Consider the following 17940-nt stretch of genomic DNA (forward strand, 5'->3'; position numbering starts at 1 on the left):
AGCCCAAATGTCTGCCAGATCAGCTGGAAGCCTGAGCCCTTCCCAAGGAGCCTGGAGGCAAGGAAGCAGGATGCTATTCTAATGTAGAAGACACTTTTACACACAGCACCTGCTTGAGCAATCTGCAGAAGTGGCACTCAGCTTCCCTGGCAGCTTTGCAAGTGCCAGGGAAAATCCACCAAAGAGATATTTTTAAATGGTGGAAGAATTGCCTCCTTACAGATGGAAAGCAGGTAAGGAGGTGGCCCTGCTGCCCTCATCTGTTGTGGAAGTAAGTGGCTGGTGTGCATCAGAGAACCTCTGAACCCACTGCTTTGTATATCCACAGGGACCCTTCTGACTGAATGGAAGTGGGAGGAGTTCATCTGGACACCAGTGATGCCCACAGTCACCATTATTATGCTGCAGAAAGAGGGCTCTCAGGGACTTTAGGGAGCTGCTGCAGTGCCTGAGAGGGGTTTGGTGGGATTTGTACCAAATGTACACAACCTTCCCCTGCCCTTTTTTCAGCTGTGGGTCTCCTCTGCAGAGCAGTCTCTGCCAAGGGGCTCCTCTCAAACGAGAGCTCTGCTGCACCTGGCTGCCAAAGTCCCCTCCACTGGCTGTGGCAGCAGTGATATTTAATGCTCCCAGCCTTGCAAAGACAGCACTTTTGGGGTTCAGTTCACCACATGGACCAAGCAGTGGGCTTACACTGCCATGAGCAGGGACAGATGGTGGGGATGAGCATGTGGCTCAGGTACAAACAGCAGCAAGAGGTGATAAGAAAGGTTGTGTGCAGTTGCTGAGGGAGACCTGCTACAAGCAATTGCCTGTAAAAGCTCCTGTGAGATCCAGGATGAGTTTGCAAGGTTGATGGTTAGATTAATAATGCTCTCCCTCATGGGACAGGAATTTGCCCTGTGGCAGATCTCAGCCTCCAGCTCTGTGAGATGCGCGCACATCTGGCTGTGTGAAATGCAACTGGATCTCATCCATGCTCAGGTCAGCAGCAGGGCTGGGGTAAATGGCTGGACCCCCTGACTGCCACACAGCCCCTGCCATGGAGCATCACTGCAGCCTCTACTGCCTTCCCACTTCTCTCAGGTATACCCCACATCTTCTCTGTGAGCCTGAAAACTTTACTTGCCCCTCCAACTCTGAAGTGAACAGTATATTCTTCATTTTCATAATTATTGCTATTCCTATTATTAAGGGCTACCAAGAATCTGCCTTTGAGGGATGTATTAAAGGAGATGATGGCTAAATATGTGGGATGGGACAGACCCTACCCTACAGGCTTGATAGGCAGTGGTGTGCATCTTCCCTGGCTTGGAGATGTGCCGGTTGCAGTTCTGATTGATCGCAGGTGCCAGTTTGGTTACACTTGCTGAACACAGCATGTTCCTCCTTTCAGATTCTGATTCCCACTCCCCTGAATAAGTCACAATAAGATGACCTTGTCAATGCTTGCCTGACAGTTTCCAAACCTGTTTACTCTGATCTCTTCCTGGTCATCCCAGGAAAGCACTGCTGGGATGGAGATGCTCTATGTGCAAGCCCATGCAGCACGAGCAGAGCAAGCGCAATGACTGCCTTTAGACTTCAGCCATGGGCAAGGACACCTCCCATAGATGAGGTTGCTTAAAGCCCATCCAACTTGGCCTTGAACACTTCCAGGGATGGGCAATCCTCAACTTCTCTGGGCAACCTGCTCCAGTGCCTCACCACCCTCACAGTAAAGAATTTTTTCCTAATAACTAATCCAAACCTGCTCTCTTTCAGTCTCCATTTCCCTCCTTGTCCTCTCACTACATGCCCTTGTAAAAAGTCCCTTTCCAGCCTTTCTGTAGGCTGCTTTGGGGACTGGGGTGCTGCTCTGGGGTCTCCCTGGAGCATTCTCTTCTCCAGGCTGAACAACCCCAACTCTCTCAGCCCATCTCCATGGGAGAGGCACTACAGCCCTCTAATCTACTTCATGGCCCGTCTGCAGCACGTGCATTCAAAGGAAAAATACCAGCCCTTTTATCTTGCAGTAAACCATTAAATGCTTTGAGTGTGGGCTGCTGTGGGCCTGGAGAGGGGCTTTGCAGCTGTACCCTCCCACTGCCCCAAGGACAGCCGAATTCCCGAGGCAGGGAGAGCCAGACCTCGTTGGGGCTGGCACAGACCTTGGCGCTGAGCCGCTCTTTGGGCAGAGGGGCTCGCGTTTGATGGAGCCTGCTTCAGGGGGCAGCAGCGTGGCTGCCTGCGGCCCCACAGCCGGGGAGAAAGGAGAGGTGCTGGGGCAGGATGCCGGGGAGCAGGGAGGAATGCTGGGGCAGGGTCAGGGAGGGATGTGGGGCAGGATGCCGGGGTTCAGGAAGGGATGTGGGGCAGGATGCCGGGGAGCAGGGAGGGATGCAGGGCAGGATGGTGGGGCTTAGGGAGGGGTGCGGGGCAGTATGGCAGGGAGCAGGAGGGGTGAGGGGGCAGGATGCTGAGTCCAGGGAGGGGTGCGGGGCAGGATGCCTGGCTCAGGGAAGGATGCGGGGCAGGATGCCGGGCTCAGGGAAGGATGCGGGCAGGATGCCAGGCTCAGGGAGGGATGCGGGGGCAGGATGCCGGGCTCAGGGAGCGGTGCGGGGCAGGATGCCCTGGCTGCCGGCGGAGCGGCAGCGCCGCCCGGTGCGCTGCCGCCGCACTGCGCTGCTGCTGCCGCCCCTCCCGGCACGGCCCGGCCGCGCCGAGCACTGAGACCTCCCGGGACCTCATCTCCCAAAACTCCGGCCTCTCCTTCGCCTTCCCCGTGGTGAAACAGCAGCGGAGCAGCAGGGCCCTCCTTGCCATTGAAGCACAGCTCCCGCCGTGCCCTGTCTGTCGCTGAGTTTGTCTGTGCCCCTGCTTTTTGTCCAGCATCACCGGGGCAAAGTGTGTCAGGTCCAGGCGGAGCCCCAGAGCGGATCACGGACTGCTGGCACACTGCAGGCTGGGGATGCCCGCCCAGGGAAGCAGGGCACAGGAGCAGGACTGTTTTAGTGAGGGTCTCCTCACTGCTGGGATGGCACCTTCCAACCCCGGCTCCTCCTCCTGCACCTTGCAGCCCTCACAGTGCACCCTGCGAGGAAATCACTTGTTTATCATAGCCCACACTGTCCTGATAGCCTCAGGCATGCACAGATCATCCCTGTCTTGCACAAGTTACCTATTTCACCTGTTTTCCACTTAAAATAATACGCAAAAAACTACAGATTTCTCTGCATTCACTGCACCTCCAGGTTGTTCCTATCTGTAAAGTTTTCCACCATTTTCTTTCAGGCCTGTGGTTAAGATGTCAAACTGCCTTGGCCAGAGAGAGTGCCATCCTCTCTTTCATCAAGGGTGCTTTCTTTAGAGCTGGTTTTCCACGTTTTTTAACTGCACAACTAACTCCTCTTTGCATTTTAACTGCTCATGTCCCCAAACAGAAAAGCTTTCAGAAAAGCTTATTTGGGGTGCTTTCAATTAACACTACATTATTTGAGAAGGATTTGCCATGGATCTGTCCCAGTTCAGCTCAGATGCCCAGCTGCCCCAAAGTGATGGTACCACCAAGCCCTGCCTTTGCACTGGGGCAACAACCCTGTCTGTTTCCCCATAAAGAGATCACGTCCTGCTGTTTGCTCATGCCTACCAATTCCACCTGCCTCCGGTGTCACTACAAAGCACAACCAAAAATCAATACTTCTTCAATACCCTGTGCCTTGCTGGGGACAGTGCTAATAGGAGAGGCAGACCACTTGAGGGGCTGATCAATAGCCCTGCCTGGGTTTGATGGTCGGTGTCTCAGGGAGCCAAGCGCTGTCTGAATCCTCAATTACCCTTCCCTCGCCTCTGCCTGCCTCCTGACAGCCGCGGTGGTTAAGCCCTCTTCAGCACTCACAAGTGGACTGCTGCCTAATAAAAGGCTGCAAAATGCCAGCACACCCCTGTGCCACTTCAGCAGGTCACTATTTAATGCTGAAAAGAAATGCAGTGAAGCAAAACTGACCCATGCCTCCACTTATAAGGAAAGCACTAACAACAGAGAAAAGAAGGAAAAAGCAGGTTTAAAAAATGCATTAAAAGGAACAGGGGATTTAAGACCTTTTGAAACAGTTTCAGATAAAGCCTGTGGCCCTAATTATCACAGCAGACAGATAATGTTTCAAAAGTGACTAAGTGTCCAGCTTTCCAAAAATTGGGCCCAGAACAGTCATTTTAATCTTCAAAGGGGTCTGAACTGAAACCTTTTAGGGTTGCATGGGTTTTGAGTGTGGAGAAGGGAGAGGGGAAGTGGCCAGCCCTGCCCTGCCCTGCCCTGCCCTGGGATATGCTCATCTTTGGAGCTGTTCCCTGTCTGCTGTCAGGAGACATCCCCAGGCTGCAGGTGGGGCTGATGGGGAAGGAAAGGCAGATGCCCATTCCCAGAGATTATTGTCAGCCACCCTGAAGTGAAGCAGGATCCCCTTGGAAGTGTGAAAATGAGGGTGAAAGAGGGTGAGTGAACACGCTATCATGGGAGGACAAAGGACAGGATGTGTCTGTGGGCTGGGGCTGTGTGTCTAGCTGGATCTAGCATGCTTGGCTTCCTGGAAATTCAGCAGGGAATGAGATTTCAGGCTCCCTCATGCCCATCTCCACCCATTAAACAAATGAATGTTTACTGAAAGGCAGAAATCTATTCCAAGTCCCTCTTGTTTCAGGAAACCACTTCTTTACAGACTTCTCCTGAGTTTGTAAGTAGCATCTGTCAGCGGAAAGGAGGACAGGAGCACGCCTGAGTGCTGCCAAAGTTTTGCAATCTTCCTTTGATGTTTCCCCCCATCAAGGCCTGCCTTGCCTGGCACGAGGGCCCTCGGGAGCAGCTCCAGCCTTCTGCCTCCCAGTTCAACCCCTGGCTAACCACCAGAACTTGGGGCAGAAGGGGGGCCTCAGAGAGAGGGTCAGGAGAAACTTGCAACATCAGGAACATTTTTGACCTAATCCTTTTGTGGACGGTGAGTCAGGGGTGCTGAGAGGATGGTTGGGATTTCACTTCCTCCCGGATGTGTCTCTGATTACAGCTTCTTGAGACCTAACAGAATTCTGGTAGCACTGAGCAAAAGGCAGGGTGGAGATGGCCATGGGACTTTATAGCTGATATGCATACAAAAAAATCACAGAAGGTTTCTACATCAGCTTTAACTCCTGTTTTAAGGCAAGATGGCCCTCAGAAGGAGATTCTGTGTTCAGGACTGTGTTGCAGACTTCTCCAGGCCACCAGTTCTCAAGAAACACAAGAATGGAGTTTCTTTCAGGCATGCAGGTGGGGGTGTGAGCAGAAGTTTATGTCCTGCACAGCTGTGGACTCTGGGAGAAGCTGGTCTGCTTCTCAGGCCTTGCTAGCCAGAGTAGAAGCCCAGGGACTGACCTACCATGGTCAATCCTACCACCTACAGTGAGACAGGAGAATAACACAGGGACCAGGAGAGCTGGGGAGGCACCACTGGGAAACTCAGCCTGTTTTTCTTACCCTGTGCTGGAGGCCTGATAGAACAACCACCATGGGAGACAGGGAAGGGAGCAGTGTGTGGTGCCATGATTACAAAAGAGCCTTAGAAAGGATGTAAATATGATTTTTCAGGCTACCATTGAACAGAAGTGCAGCACCTTGCTGTTGTAGGAAATCCAAAAATGGTGATGCACAAACAACAGCCACCTTCTGAAGAATCACATGAGCCACGATTTGTCCCAATCCACCTGTGCTAAGGACAGCTGGAGGATGCGGGGAAGGGTCCCTGGCTGTGACTCAGTGTGGGGCCAGCCTGGAGCACTGAGTCACTGTGTGCCAGGGCAGAGCTGAGGCCAGCAGGCACGTCACCAGCAGCAGCAGTCACCTGTTCCGTGCTGGCCTGGCCCTGCCAGGACCCATCTCCACAGCTCACAGCTGCCCCCAGGCATCAGGGACCCACTGGGGCTGGGTACAGAGCCCGTGGCTGCTCTGGAAATAGCTGCAATGTGTCATGGCAATCAGAACAAGGTAATAAGGTCTCATATCATTAACAGGGGCACTAAGTGGTCCTTATATAAAAATTTTCCCAGCAAACTGAAAAGTGTGTGGACTAGCTGGAGGGAGGGAGATTTTCTTTTTTTCGTTCTTTTATTTTGCTTGCTTTTGGGTTTTTAAAATTTTTGGGGGAGGGATTGTTTCAGGTGGGCATTTGAAGAAGATTTTTTGCAAGCACTGCTATATTCCTTTTCTTTTGTATTCTCTGCATTGATGATCCCAGAAGGGCAGAGTGGTTGAAGTTAGAAGGGGTTTCAAGACTGCCTTGTTGTGTTCCCTGCTTAGGCAGAGCAGCTGCCCGGGACTGGGTTCAGCTGGGCCCAGCAGTGCCCCTGGGGCCTTTGTGCAAAGCTGCTTTCCAGCCAGTTGGCCCCCAGTATGTGCTGGTGGCTGGGACTGTTCCCCTGAAGGGGCAGGACTGTGCACTGCCACTTGCTGGGGCTGACCACTTCTTCAGCCTGCAGAGGGCCTTTGGAAGGGCACCATAGCCATCTGGCCATCCGGTGTGGCACATGTCACCTGGGATAACCTCACTTCAATTCTAGTTTTTAAGCCCTTCCCAGGAATGAGGAGTCCTCCAAGTCCTTTTTGGGTCTGTAGAGGTGACCAAAAAGAGCCCAGCGGGAGCTACCCACAAGTGTTTTCCATCTTGGAGCATGGATTTCTCTGACAGAGAAGTTCTAAACACCTTGTCACCTGACTAGCCCCAAACATGCTCTGAGCTGCTTGCACAGAAGGCCTTTCAGATAGATCTGGACCGGATGGGGAGGTTAATTTGTGAAAACAAGAAGCCAGGAAGGATAATCTAAGGATAACCGGTCTCACCCTTGCACTCAGGCCCCCATTATCTCTCTGTGCCTAAGCTCCACTTCTGTGGCTGTGGTTTGGTGGCTGCCTGCTGCTCTCTAGGTGGAGAGGAGGAGAGGGGGTCTTGTGCACAGCTGCATCACACTGCTGGGTCTCCAGGCTGTGCTGGAAGAGAAGAGCACTCCTTCCCTGGAACTTCATCCTCAAGGAGTAAACCAGGGAGCAGCACTTTATTTCAGCCATGACCTCCTTTGCCTGGCAGCTGCAATTTGCTATGGAGACCCCCATGAGTGGAAACAAGTGCTTAAGCTGGGGGGACCACGAGAGGAGACCAGGTGTTCTGCCCATCCGAGGTGTGGCATGGCCCATACTGCCCCTGCCCTGGATGATGTCCCTGAGTCCATGTGAGGAAGATCTGGCCCTTGGGAGGGTGTGACAAGGGTGGAATGGTGACCCAAGACAGGCAGGGGAGCCACACCAGCTCTGCACCATGTGCTCCTTTCAGATGCCCCAAGCTGTCATCCTCCTGCAGCAGGGAGGCACTCCAAACAGTGCTGGTCCTGGTCAAACAGGGGCTTAACAGAGCCTTCTCCAGGGCTGAAAAGCAGCCCTATGTCACAGAACATGGGGAAGACAGGCCGTTGTCCCTGCTCCTGGCCCGCACTGCTTATCGGCGGTGCAGCGGGAGCAGCTCCATTAGGGATGTTTGCTCTGCCCGACTGCAGCAGTGTGATAGGGAATGTGTGAGGCATCTGACACTCCCCACAGACACTGCCAGGGCTAGGGACAGCCTGTGCAAAGGCAGATCCTGGCTCCCATCCTCAGCCTCACTGCATCCAGCCCATGGCCCACCATGTGCCCACCTCTTCCATGCTTTCAAGCACATCTGCTCTGCTTAAATTTCCCCAATGCACCCCACCCTAGCCTCCACAATGGGGTTTGGGCAAGCCCCCTGCCCACCTCCTAAACCCTTAATCTCTTTGAAAAGCAGAAAGGATCGCTTGTCTTTTGCTCAGTTATTTGCAAACCCTGACACAAGGGAAGGAAGCTGGTCCTGCATGTGGTGCTGGGATTGCACCCCAATCTAGACCTGCTCTGAGCTCCCTTTGGCTCCTCGTCACCTCATCCTCACCAGTTTTTCTCTGCCAATTTCAGAAATAAACCTCTGGCTAGTGGCAGGGGACTCTGACTCAGTGCATGCCTTAATAACAGGTTATCAGCCATATTGATCCTGCTCCCATTTCTGAGTGCTGGAGAAGAGGCTGCAGCTCTCCTGCAACTCCAAGAGAATAAACCCCATGACAGCCTTCTGGAGCCTATGTACCCCAGAGCATCCTTTAGGACGCAGAGAGCTTTTTTGGGATGATGGAACTCTTGGAAGAGCTGGGGCTGGGTGTCTCTTTTGTGCTGTCATGAAGGGGACCATATTTCTGCATTTTGGACACCATTTTTAAGCATGGAAATGGGGGGCTGGATGGGGTATTGCTTGCTTGCGGTGCTGTCCCTTTCCTGCCAGGTAATCCTGAACTGATAGTGAGCTCTCATTAGTGCATGTTCCCTCCCAGTGATGCTGCACTTGTGTCTCTTGGGGGTCAAAAAGTGCCCTGCACTTTCTTCGAGGTTTTTTCATGGAGAGGCTTCTCAGCATCCCTGTGAAATGGAATCTATTCTAGTGAACAGAAAACTGCTGTAAGATTGAATGCCTGGGGACCTGGAGGGATGGTAGGTGCAGTTGTGCTGAAGCCAATGGGATGAGTCCTTTTATACCCAAAGCTGTAAATTTTCAGGTATGCTAAAGCTCACTCTGGAGAAAAATTTGAAAAAGATGACAATCTGGGGAAAAATCCCTGTTTTTTATGACAGGAGCCTTTGATCCTCCTAGTTATGCCACATGAGTGACTTGTGAAGCAGAGGTTTGGTTACAGTCCTGAAGAGTATGGGATCAGTAACAGTCAAACCAACCATAGGAAAGTGTTAAACTAACCTTCTGCCATCCCATTATCAAAAAAGAAAATAATAAAAAAGGAGATAATCCTTGTTTAAATATCACAAGCAGCAGCTGAGTCAGTGGGAGCTTTAGACTGGAAATGTCAGGGAGGAATTTAGATTTTCTGAGCAGTCTCTGCTCTGCAATTATCATAAGGCACTTACAAGGACCCCTTGTCTCTTGTTGCCCTCAACACGCATCTGCAGGGAGGGGGAGCAGAGAAAAAACACATGGCCCTACTGGGGACAGATAAGGAAATCCAAACTCCATCCCACTAAAGGCACAAGGCAAATCCCTTCAGGCTATGGTCAGGCTTCTGCTGCTGCTCAGGTCAAACGTAGGTAGGGAGGAAGGGAACGGGGAGGTGGGGGAAGGCAAACCCACAGGAGAGGCAGGGAAGCAATATATATGAGAAAGAGGAGAAAATCACATCCTGCCTCCTCCTATGAAGGTATTTATTTGCTTTTGGTGGTGTTTTGGAAGTAGGAACAAGAAGGGAGACAGAACAATGAAGATCTGGGGAGTTTTTAGCCTCTATGTAGTGCTTTTCCTCCTGGACCATCCCACCTCGTTGCCATCCAGCACGTCCCTGATGTAAATTAAATAAGGGAAAGTACTATTAAACCTCCTGATGCAGGCACTGCCAGCACCGAAGGGAAAGGGGAAAGGATGTGCACTCAAACCACGTAGTTTCTACCACATTAAGTGATGCAGAGAGATGAATTTTCCTAGCTGGTACACAGGGAAAGGTGAAGGACTTCTTCTGTAGGGGTGATGTATTCTTACCTGTCTTTTCTCAGGAAAAATGCCAGGTTTCTGAAACCAGTCTTGGCCAGGTGCAAGGTGGAAGGAGTTCAGCCATGGGGAGGGCTCTGCCTTCCCTTGCTGGGCTCCCTGGCTGGGGGCAGCAGTGCCCAGTCCCAGCTTTGTGCCCAGTGGGTGACCAGAGCCAGGTCTCCTGCACAGCACGCAGGCTGTCCATCCCCTCAGTCTTACCCTGTCCTGTTTCAGACAAACCCTTCGAGGGAGGCACCTGTTCTGGTGGGGACAGCTAAGGCAAAGGGGAACACAGCATTCCCAAAGCCCATTTGGCTGGCTTGCCATCACTATTAGAAACATATGTCCTACTGCTGACTTGAACTTTTCTTCTTTGCCTAACTTTCAGCTATTGACCTTTTTGTTCTCTTCTCTGCTAAGACCTGTATGAATCTAAAGATCCCTAGGGATCCATGTGTGTAACTGACAGTCCCACCATTTGGGAGGATAGGAAAAATAATCTCATAAATGCTTTTCCATGACATCATCCCAGCAGCTTAATGGCAGAAGTACTGAAGTCAGGCATATTGTTCCAGTAGAGATCCCAGACTCTTTTCTTTCTTTACTTTCCATGACTGTGAATCAATAAAACATTGTTGATACACCTTGAAGATCCAGAAGAGAAGCACAGGGCTTTGATGAGTCATCCCCTTAAGCCTGCTGGGTGGAATGAACCTTGCCATGGGTGATGCATTTGCATCCATCCTCTGAAAAGGAGAGGAAAATATTTTCTTGTGCTCTTTTTTCATGTATTTATTTACTTGATGGCTACCTGTTAGGAATAACAGATGAGATCCCAAGCAGATATGAATCAGTAGGAGAGCACTGGCTTCACTGTGAAAGGATGGTGATAATTTCCAGTAGAGATCTGGTTGTGTCTTTGTAATAAATCTCACTGTTCTATGCTGAATGCAAAACATCCTCCTGTGTATAAACAGAGCGAGGAATAAACGTTTGTATGAAGTCAATATGGTGACATTTTCATAGGTCTGAGACCCTTTGTGTGACGCGTAACGCTAAAATCACATCAGACCTTTTGTTTGACAGGTGGATGGTTTTTATCTTCCGGTGCCTGAGGAGAGAGGGAACTGACTGAAGTAAGAAGTGGACGATTTGCTGTTCACATGGAGGTAGCACTGAGCTGCATTTTGCTGGGCCACCTTGGTGACCTGAGCTGTTGTTACAGAAGATGAGAAAAGGGGTAAGAGGAGGGGGAGGAAGATGTATCTATGTCAGAGAAGTTACACATTCATGAAAATGGAGTATGTTGGACAAGCACTGACAAACTCTGATGGAAAACCCTTGTCCTCTTCTAGCATCATTTGCTTCCACAGCTGGAACAGCAGGGACGGGTGGCCAGGAAGCTGAGGGGAAAACACCAGTCAGAGGAAGGGAGCAGGAGCTGATATGGGGCCGAGACCCATCCCAGCCACACTGTGCAGCCTTGCAGTCAGGTCCTAAGTCACAGGTGACCGTGGGCTGAAGTCCCTTCAGGTCCCATGTCATCAGCTTTGGCCATGCTCAGACCAGTCCAACACACAGAGAAGGTTTCCTTCTGGAAGGGCAGTGGGAACTTGCTTTGGTACCTCACCAAGGCTTGTCTTTCTCCTTTCTGATGCTGCTTTGAGTTACATAAATTCTGCTTTACTCTGTGGCATGGGTGAATGAGCAAGAAGGTTGAACATGCCAGACACCATGGTCACCAGCAATGAAGAGACTAAATTCCCCAAAACCATCTTTCAGAGATGAATATAGCAGGACTAGGACTTAATGAACTTGGCAATAACATGGAGACATGTCCTTAACTTTGTTTTTTCATCTACAGGAAGAACTGAAAAATTAAGGTCACTGCAAATCTCTTAGTGCTGAGATTTCCAAGGGTCTGGAGAAAAATAAGCAGTAGCAGGAGTCCCTTTTCCACATGCATTCAGCAATGCAAAGACCTGATGGACTACCAGGCATCAGGTGAGAGGAATGAAAGGAGGTGAGAGCCAAATATTTCTATTGATTTCTGCATCTCTTGCCCACCATTAACTGGTTCTTCACAGCTGAAGGTCACAGCAATTACCAGCCTGGTGGCAGAAGGCAGGAAACGAAGCAGTGAGTCAAATGACTTGCCCACGGCCATGAGCTGAGCTGTCAGAGAGGCAGTCCCTGTTTTCTGTGTTCATGGCTGGCAATAGAATTAGCTGTGGACATTTGATTCCTCTTGTCATAATGTTTTGGATATTTTCTGGCTGCTCTTTAGCTGCACTTCTTTTTTTTTCCCAAAAAAAGCAAATTCACTGTCAATGTTCAAAAATCCTGTGCCAGACCTCCATACGATAATTACTGTTTCTTGAAGGTTTTTCCACCTTTCTAGGTGCTCAGAGAATCCTCTTCAGCCTTTCCTCACTTCTCAAAAGGTTTGCATTCAATTTTTTTGTTAAATAAAGTAAACTCCAGGAACAGGGAGTAAAATATTTGGTGTCACAGACTTACATAAAATCAGGAGTACTGGTGGTGCAGAAAATCTGTTGCAATACACATAAATTGCCTTTCTGCACAAAGATGACATTCTCTGATGATTTTGTTAAAGAAATTGCCCACAAGTTGAAATACAGTGGGCCAGAGGTGTCATCAATTAATTTTACAACACCACTAAATGGCATGTTCCAAGAGGTGTGCATTATATTCCACCACCTGCTCCTGACTCTCTGCTTGCTGGCCACATTTCCGAAGAGAAAATTGCTCCTAAGTGCTTCCCCATTGATCTGAGACAAGATGGTTGTTTTGGATTCTGCAGTGGCAGGTGAATCATCAATACAATATTTCTGAATTTTCACTTGCCTGTTCCAGGTCCATTTGCTGAAATAGAGAGCAGGGTTTGCTTCTGAAAACTCAGGGCTAAATTCTCAGTTCCTGAGAAGAGTTTGTTTTCCCTCTCCATCCAGGTAGCCTCCAGTCCCTTTGAAAACCCTTTCCCCAAGCAATTCACTGTTTTCCTGGAAATCAGGTTATTTTCCTCTGAAAAGGTGATTGCTGCAAAAACTTCCCAGAATTCTATTTTCACTGTTTTCCAATGAGTGGAGATTCCATGGGTTTTGAGGCAAGGTTCAAGCAGCATGGGCACAGAATTTTGTGTCTGAATGTGAAGATGAAAACAGAATTATGAGACCAGCCCCATGCTTCAAAATAGGGGGCAGAAGGACGTTTTTTGTGGGTTACAGGAATATTTTCAGGTTCAGCTAAAGGCTAATCTGGCCTTCTGAAGTCTGAAATCTCTGACATGGATGTTTGCATTCAGCTGCTGAGGGTATTGGCCTTGGTCCTTAAGCCATTGGTTGGCATCTGTGGAGCAGATCTGTCCTGTACACTGCTTTGTGAAAATGCACTGGCACACACTGAGGCAAAATGTCATTGGAGGAGGTGCACAGCCCTACTCCATCATCTCTAGAAAAGTGCATGTTTTGTTTTTTGTGTTTTGTTGTTGTTTTTTTTTTTTTTTTAACATAGTTGGCTGTTTTGATTTTGCCTTGGAAGAGCCACCCCAGCACAGAGAACCATCACGTCCCAGAGGTTGCCTCTGCAGTGGAGGGGATGGCAGAGCTTTTCTCTCAGGTGGCACAAAGCATCTCTCTGCCCTGTCTGGATGTTAGCACGTCTCTGCTGCTTGCAGCCCCCCTTCCTCAGGGCTCATCTGTGGTGAGACAGCCTGAGCACAAAATCCACGTTTTCTAGATAATAGGAGGCTGCGAAGTTAAGAGGGAGGTGAGCATTTTAATTATCTCTTTTATTTTTTTTCCCTCCTGATGCTGGCCCAGTCTTAGGGAGGACGCACTGATGTGAAGGCCTGAGGTGTCATTATGGGTTATTAAACTCCTTTGTGGCACTTGGGGATGTTGAATGGAGCCGTGAAGGGAGAAGAGGGAAAAACATCTCTTGATGGAGCTGGCTCACCCCCCTATAATTGCTTCAAAATTACGGCAGACTGTAATTATTCATGCTGTGGAGGGGAAGAGGGAGAGGGAGCAGGTGGGAGGAAGAAAGAGCAGCGAGGGTGCCTGGGCACCCCTCATGGCTACCAGGGTTGCCTTGGTTGTGATGGGAGAAGGCAGGTCATCCTTATCCAGAGTACACTGTCCCTTTCTGGGCCTTGCTGGGGACTGGCACAGCACAAACCCTGTCCCTGCAGCTCCCTGGCCCACCAGAGAGACCCCCCACTCCTGCCCAGTGCCTTTGCCACTGGTTCACCCTGGGGCTTGCATCAAGATGACAGGTTGGGTCATGGAGATCTCTCCAGCTCCCCAGAATTAGGGGTGGATGTTTGGCAGAGGGGTTCCCCCTTGGTCCCCGTACCCGAGGTGCCCAGAAATGGTGATTATTGTAAACAATGCTTGAGGATGGGACATGGTTGGATGATGTACTCGATAAATTGAGCCTTGCACCGTGGTGGAAAGAGATTTTAAAGATAGGCAAGTATATATTGGTTGTCATCATTGTTATGCTTATAGCAGTACCTTGCCTGCTCCAATCCAGCCACAAATATTAATATCTTGTCTCTATCTCTGCACCAGCAATCCCACATCCAGTGGCAGGTGAAATGAGCCTCCACAGGACCAGCAGTACTTTGCACCTTAATGCCTTTCCTGGGTTGTTTCTGGGTGTGCTTCACCCTTGAGAGAAGCGCAGCCAGAGCATCCCAGTTTATGGACTTCTCTGTCTGGGGACTAGTGCAGGGAAACAGTGTCCAACCGTATTTGCCACGGCTGCTTTATGTCAGATTAATCCCTAAAAACACACAGCTGGATACACATGGCACCCACACACATTCAAGATGGTCATGAGGCTGGAGTATGAGAAACAAAGCCGTGATGGAGACCCATCCATCTGTTGTATTTCCTTTGTAAAGCTTCCTAAAGGCTCCTCTTCCTTATTAGCAAATCTGGTAATTAGTCAAATGTGACAAAAGCTGAGACAAACCTGTCTTGGTTTAACCAAATAGGCTTACACCCCCCCAGAATTCACGTCTGATATCAGCAGAACTTAAACATGGACCCAGGCAGGTGGTTTAGTGACATGTAGACACACTGAGAGAAGAAAAATTCTAAAATGTGGCTGGTTTCCAAAAAGATGGGAATTTGCCTGCAAAAGACATGGGTGGGAAATGTGTTGAACAGCTCTGCACTGGACTGTCTGGGAAAAGTAATGCCTGTCCTTTTGCAGCCATGCTGATAATTGCTCTGAAGGACATCCACCCACCTTGCTGTCCAAAAGGAGGACCTGCTGCCACATGGTTCCTGCCAGCTTCCCTCCTCTGCCAGATCCTCCAGGACAGAAGAACCACCCTGATTTTTCACTCTTATCAGAGTGTGAAATTCCTACCATGGCAATCCCCTCACAGCAATCTGGATGTTTTCCCTTGGTTGCATGGAAAGCAGAACTTTGGCTCCATGCTGGACAGCATTTCCATACAGTGCAGGACTCATCACCAGACAGGGATGGGGCAAGCAGATTAGCAGGGCTTAAAGAAGAAAAGAACTGTATGCCTAATTTGCCAACAGTAGGAAGAAAAAGGAACAAAAATCAAGGGCTTTGGGATGAGATAACTCAGTAGAAGGACTGATGGTCTTGAATAAAGTACTGGATTTCACAAGGGAAGTAACAACCTGCAACGAGACAAAAGAAGAGAGAAAATATATTCAGAGAAATTCCACCTAGTCGTACAATAATCTTGAGAACTTGTTTGATGTTATCAGCACATTTTAAAGCCTCTGCTTGTCAGAAGAGCTTTCATATGTAATCTCTGAATAGGTTACAGCCTGCAGGAAGGCTGAGTGGCTTGTTCTATTCCCATATTTACTATTTTTCCAATTGTCTCAATTCTTTACATGAACTGACATTTTAAGGCTATCCTCTTAGCAAATTTATTACAGATTTGGATAACTGGAACTTGCTGTGATGGCTGATTTTAGGTTTATCATCACTGGCAAATACTTCTCTAAAGAGACCTTTAAACTAAGTCAGTTTCCAAAAATAATAAGTCTAGAAAAATGATTTCTTTTTCTGATTTTAAGGTAGGAAAACAGCATGAAGGAAAAGGAATTAAATTAATCAATTAATTTAAATTTTTTCTTTGTTCTTAAATTGAACTGAAAACCTCAAATGAAAAATGTTGTAATTCCATATTCTACATGCTGTTTTAAAGGTAGTGCAATCCAGAATAATTCATCCACAGTTAAAACTTGATTTGGTAAATACATTCAAATGCAATTATTGTAACTCTCCTCCTACCCAAGTCCTTATTTCCTCTCCAAATGAAATCCCAGGGAAGCTGGCCCAGGCAAGACCCTTCATTGACAATGCTTATTTTTAACAGGTGTTACTCTAGCAAAGTCTCTGAATAGTTTTAACTAAATATTTCTTGACTACCTAGTGTAACTATGGCTTTTCATCCTAAATACCTTTGCAGCTTCATCCTATATTGTGGGGAAGAGCTGTGCCCTTTGCCCTCTTTCTATGCCCCCTTTACTGGCATTAATGGTGTTACAGAATCCCCACTGAGGTCTCTTCACTGGTGCCTCCATGAAAGATACCTGAGCATTATTTTCATGGCCTCTTTTGGAGTGGGTTCTTTTCTTCCCTACAATCTTCAGAGCCTTGTTCCCGGCATCCCAGCCTGTCCAAAAACCATGGTTCACCTCAGCCAGGGACACAAAAACAAATCAACCATAGCATTGTGTTAATTTGTATCCCCCAACAGGAGGGTCCTCAAAGCCCCCCCAGCAGACAGGAGGTGGCTGAGCCTGCAGTGCTGCTCCTTGACTGCCTTCTGGGCAGTGCAGTGCCTTGGAACCTGCTCCCAAAATATTTTCTGAGAAAACCTTGCAACACCAGGCAGCATTACCCTCCATTGGTTTGGTGGGGTTTTATCTTGTGTTTTGAGCATCCAGGGTTTAGCAGAGAGCAAATAGACAGTTTAGGAGCCTCAGAGCGGGTTAGGGATGAAATTAAAGCAAAAGCAAGGGCTGTTCTCAGTGTGTGAGGTGATACCACACCTGAGGACACAGAGGCTGGGGACAGATGAGCCACGATGGCTGCTTAACTCCTTCCTCTGGTTTTTACTGTACTGACCAGCCAAGTGCCCTCAGCACCTGCAGTAAGAGAAGATACTCCACATGACTTAAAATCAATTTTGTCTCACTACCGCACCAATCTTTAGCTGCTGCCAACTGCTTACTCCAGCTTCAACTCCCACCAATGAGCTTCCCCAGCTGCCTTGGTGGGGCAGGCAGTGTTGGTCACACTGTCTGCTCCCTGGTGTTTGGTAAACACCAACAGCTTTGCATCCTCAAGGATGTCAATGGCTTGTTGTTCCTCCAGAGCTTTTGGCACTGCAGAAGTCATCAGCAGGCTGGCACAAACTCAGCTGTCCTGTTGAGTGCAGGATGAGCCACCAACCCTGCCAGATGTCAGTGCTGTGGTCAGCAAGGTTGCAGGTGAGCTCTCGGGCAGTCAGCTGGTGAAAGGCCACCAGCTCCCCTGCCACAGGGATTTGTGTGTGTGGCCTGTCACCAGGATGGAGGTGGCTCACACAAAGCACAGCCATGCGTTCCTGCAGCACTTGTTTGGGTGGGACAGCTGCTGAAAATCTAATCAGAGAAAAATGCCAGTTTTACTCACAACGACGCAGAGGGTCTGACCTGTCACACACTGTCAGCCCTAGCTGCAATCAGGCATTTGGTCCCTTAGGAATTACTGCAAGAGGATCAAAGCACTTAGGAAGGCAGGACTGTGAGGGTTTTCCCAGGTTATTTCCTCTACAGCCTTTTTCATTTCTGAGGAGTCAGATTCTGCCCTCGTGCTGTCAGAGTGACATGGCCAAACGAAGCTCTGAGGTGGTGGGGGAGCCCTGGAAGGCACAGCTGTGTTCTCTATTCTGACACACAGTTGTCAGTAGCCGGGTGCCGGGAGGTGCTCACACGAGAATGGCATCCAGTCCCACAGCAGCCTTGCGGGAATCAGTGTTATTTTCCTACTACTTTACTGCCTCCATGACAAGGCAAACAAGGGGGAAAAAAGGCTGGAGAGGGCTAAATCTCTGCCTTTGTTTTATTTCATCCTTTCACAGATCAAAATCCTTTCATGCAACTCCCAAGCTGGGGAAGCAAATGTGCCGGACTGAAACATGTAATGAGAATGAGCTCCATACAGAAGTGGGGGGGGAAGGGGAAAGGAGAGAAGGGGTAAATTAGAGAAGAAATCTTTTGGATGCAGGCAAACAGGTGGGGGATTGTCTGGTCTGTGAAGGCAGGGTGTCTGCAAT

Source organism: Ammospiza nelsoni, chromosome 6 (genome assembly GCF_027579445.1).
Source record: "Ammospiza nelsoni isolate bAmmNel1 chromosome 6, bAmmNel1.pri, whole genome shotgun sequence".
Classification (NCBI taxonomy): domain Eukaryota; kingdom Metazoa; phylum Chordata; class Aves; order Passeriformes; family Passerellidae; genus Ammospiza; species Ammospiza nelsoni.